Source organism: Lactuca virosa, chromosome 4, assembly GCF_052849685.1.
Source record: "Lactuca virosa cultivar CGN04683 chromosome 4, Lactuca_virosa_CGN04683_v6, whole genome shotgun sequence".
NCBI lineage: Eukaryota > Viridiplantae > Streptophyta > Magnoliopsida > Asterales > Asteraceae > Lactuca > Lactuca virosa.
The window spans coordinates 478867239-478871725 of NC_136429.1; the positions used below are offsets into that span (position 1 = coordinate 478867239).

Consider the following 4487-nt stretch of genomic DNA (forward strand, 5'->3'; position numbering starts at 1 on the left):
TGTCTCTTGGTCATTTTTTACACATTGTATGCCTAAGCACTTAAAACCTTTGTAAATGTTAAGCACTTGACCTTTTGGGACCTTTATCTGTAAATTTTCATAAATGATTATCATTTTATTAAAATGTACTTTAAGACTTGTTTTAGATCATTATTTTAAATAGCCCTTACGAGGGGTGTCTACACGACATTCCATTAAATTCTCATTTTCCTGCAAATGCAACTCCCCTCCTTCAGCTTCAACATTATCATGTACTTTATCATTATCTTTTAGCATTCTCAAACACTCGTATTCGGAATCAGTAAAATGGTTAAATTCATTCGTGTCCATTTATACTTTGTAAATTTTGTTCTCCATATTAAAACAACTTGACTATCATTATAATCAGTACCTACCGAATCAACATCATCTTTATATTCTAGTTCAGCATGTTAGGGAACATTCTCATGAAATTTAGTTTCATAACCATAAAATGAGTCGAACTTCATGTCATGTCATTCCCTACAATCATTGTTTTTGTCAATGTAACCAACATTCTATATAAGTGTGTTATGATCCTCCACCATTATATTTGATTCTTTAAAACCTTCCTTTTATGTAACATTCACCTCATTTAAGATCATTGAGTATTAAGATTGAGTCTGATCATTCACTTGTTCCATCCATTCCAAAGAAAGTTTCCTACTTTGATCGAATTCAACCATTGGGTTTTGAACATATTCTATAGGTGTCCAATTTGAGAGTTCTTTGATTTGACAATTACATAAATTTTAAATGACTTATGATGATTTGCGATCTGTTAGTCAAGAAACCAAAAACAAACAAAAAAAATCAGCGAACAAGTATCAACAAATAAAAAGGTCATAAAAAGATCAAAGAATAATACACACATAGTGTATATTTATTCAACATCATATTTTGTTTTTTGGGTGAACATTCCACACGCTCAATATCATTACATTATAGTTTGGACTTTGGGAATATAGGCGTTTTTTTCCTAGAATAGAGCAAGAAGGAAGATGAAGAAGATGACAAGGGTTTAATCATGATTCTAATTATCATGGAAAGTGGTAGTAATACTCAGAAGACTTACAAGCATAGAGGGAACATGAAGAGAGAAACATAAAGGAGAAAAAATATCTCTCCTGAAGGACACATACAACTTTAAATGGCATTGATATTGCCATATTTATACATATTTTTAGGTAATATTTTAATATATTTTGATTAATATTTTGGTTATTTGCAAAGATAAGTGCTACTTATAAGATTGAATTGTATTTTGCAACCAAAAGTAGCAATCTTGAAGAATAAGGACCAAAAGCGACAAGAAGCGGAACTTTGGAGGATTGAAGAATTAAAAGAAGAAAATGTCAGCGAAAAGCTCAATCCACGTCGTGGACTTCACTTACACGACGTGGAGTGGGTGTTTCTAGAAGATGAGTACACCGGAAGTCAGAGTCCTTGCCCGATAAGGATTCACCCTAATTCACGACGTGAAGTCTTACTTCACGACGTGGAGTGCAAAAATCATGAAAACTATATATATATATATATATATATATATATATATATATATATATATATATATATATATATATATCCTTGGTACATACGATTTTAGGGAGGTTCTGGAGATTTGGAGGTTTTAGAAGATGATTTCTGAAGTCAAATAAGCCAGAAGAGTTAAGTTTTAGCACCCAAGGAAGAAGAAGGAGTTGAAGATCACAACTTCCACTTATAATTTGGTATAATTGACTATGTTTTTAATCATTAAAAATGTGTGTTTGAATTCATCCATGAGTAGCTGAATCTAGCTGCTTCTGTTTAGCTAGATGAAACTTCAAGTCATGGATTAGTTTATTAGATATGGATTTTTCTAGTTGGTTAAATGTTTGTGTTTGATTGTTAATACCTAGCATGCTAATATTTGATACTTAAATTGCTTGAAATCAAGTTTCGGGATAAAACCTGCAAAAAGTTAAATTTTGAGTATTAGTTTTTTTATTGAAGTCACGACATGGGCCTTAAGCTTACGACGTGAATTTGGGTATTTCACGTTTATTTTTGTTTTTCGTTTCTGTTTAGATTTTCTACGACAACACGACGTGGTATCCCTTGTCACGTCGTGGTGAGCAGTCAGTAGGAACTTTTAAGTAGTTTTTGTTCGTTTTTACGTTTTTATTTTTTTTTGTTGTAGCAGTTCATGACCCGTGGATCTAACACACATTTGATACCACCGCTTGAAGATCCAAAGTCAGCCCTTCACAAAAAGACGGATAAAAACTTAGGAGAAACCAACCCACCAAAGAAGTCACCTTTCAAAGACCTTAAATCAGTTTTCGGAAAGAAGAAAGGGAAGAACGTGGTTGAATCAAGCAATTCCTCAAAGAACGAAAGCAAGTTAGAAACCTTTGAGCAAAATCTTAATCCACAAGATTCCGATTATGAGACCGAACCGAAATTCGAATTAGAAAGAAATGAACCCGAAGACGAGCCGAAAAATGAGATGAAAAACTTTTTGGATATGTCTATGGAGGCATATAAGAAGAGAATCCGAGAGGACACCGGTCTCGGTCTAGTGTAACCTGCAATTCCAACTGCATCAACATTCAAGCTGAAGGGACACATTATGTCCACACTTAAGGAAGTTCCATTTTCCGGGAAAGATCATGAGGATTCTTACAAACACCTTGATGAAGTCAATGACGTTGTTGATTACTTCAACATCCCAAATGTTCCACGCACTACAGTTTTACTTAGAATGCTACCTGTCACTTTCAAAGGGGCCGCTAAAGATTGGTTGAAGACACTTCCACCCAGTGCAATTACAACTTGGGCACAAATGCGTGAGCAATTTTTAGAACACTTTTGCCCACCTTCCAAGGTTGTTAAACTCAAGAAAGCTATAGCAAATTTCGAGCAACAACCGGGTGAGTCACTTTACGAAGCATGGGAACGCTACAAAGGATTGATAAGAAATTGTCCCCAAAATGATTTGAATGAGCAACAAGAAGTATCAATCTTTTATGATGGGGTTAATGTCATGAAAAGGCAACTCCTTGATTCTCAAGGGCCGCTAACCAAGAAAAATCCAACAGAAATCAAGGAATTAATTGAAGAGTTTTCCAAGCATTCGCGTGAGTATCACAATCCTAGACATGATGGAGCGAAGGGAATTGGGAGTGGCACTTCTGAAGATAGGGTTGTTGTTCTAGCTATGCTAAACACTATGGACCGAAGGATGACAAAGATGGACCAACCCATACATGTTATTCGAGTTGGTTGTGAAAGATGCAATGGTCCTCATTTAACCAATGATTGCTACTTGGATGAGAACGGGAATAAGAAGGTTTAAGTTTGTTACTCAAGTGGAGACAAATATGATGAAGATTGGAGGAAGCCAAAGAAAGAGTGGTTGCCATATGATGAATATAAGAAGCAAAAAGAAGAAAAATATAGGCAGACTGGCCGAGGATACTACCAAAAAGAGCAACCACCACCTGAAAAGAAAGTTGATCTTGAGTCCATGTTAACCAGATTCATGGAGGCTTCGGAGAAAAGACATGATGAGACCGATGTGGTGATAAGAGACCATCAAAATATCATGAGGGGCCAGCAAGCTTTGCTAAGAAATAATCAAGCATCGATCCAAAACATCGAAGCTCAACTTGTACAATTAACCACTTTGGTTAATGAAAGGCTCTCTCCAAAAATTCCCGACAAAAAGCCTCAACCGCAAGTAATGGTGATCGAGATTGAAGAAGATACCATCTCTGAGTTCTTAGAAGCTCTAGAAGTCGAGCCACATCAGCCCGTACCAAAGCCAAAGAAGTCAAAAATCAAGGAAAATGTGATTGCTGAAATACCGAGACCACGACGTGGAGACAGTCTGATCAGAAATTTTTTGATGATACTCGTGTTTTTCTTCCTCCGCTTCCATTTCCTTCTTGAGTAAGAATTCATCCATTGGAGCAGGAGCAATCGAAATTTATGAAGCAAGTAAAGGATATTCCAATAAATACTTCTTTTATCGATTCATTGTCCCAAGTTCCTAAATATGCTAAGTTTTTGCAAGACTTACTCAATACCCGCCAACAATTAGAGAAGAATTCCAAGGTAATCCTTAGTGAGCAGAGTTCTAAAGTGATATTGGGAGAATTCCCAAAGAAAATGGGAGATCCTGGACGCCTCACTCTTCCGTGTGAATTTGGAAATAACATGAAGACTTATGCTTTAGCCGATTCGGGGGCAAGCATAAATTTAATGCCTTACTCATTCTATCAAAAGCTAAATCCTCCGGATTTAAAGGCTACTAGAATGACGATTCACATGGCTAATCGTTCAGTGACTCATCCTCAAGGAATAGTGGAGGATATATTGGTCAAAATTGGGAAATTTGTTTTTCCAATTGATTTTGTTATTTTGGATATGAAAGAAGATACCAATGTCCAAATAATTCTTGGTCGCCCTTTACCCAATACTGC

At 35.9% G+C, this 4487-nt stretch overlaps 1 non-coding gene across 1 annotated transcript; it reads right to left on the reverse strand.

The window, feature by feature from the left end:
- Positions 1–2893: 2893 nt before the first annotated feature.
- Positions 2894–3000, reverse strand: LOC145110274 (small nucleolar RNA R71). Its single transcript, XR_013709658.1, has one exon. It is a non-coding gene; the product is annotated as a small nucleolar RNA R71 (small nucleolar RNA).
- Positions 3001–4487: the final 1487 nt, after the last annotated feature.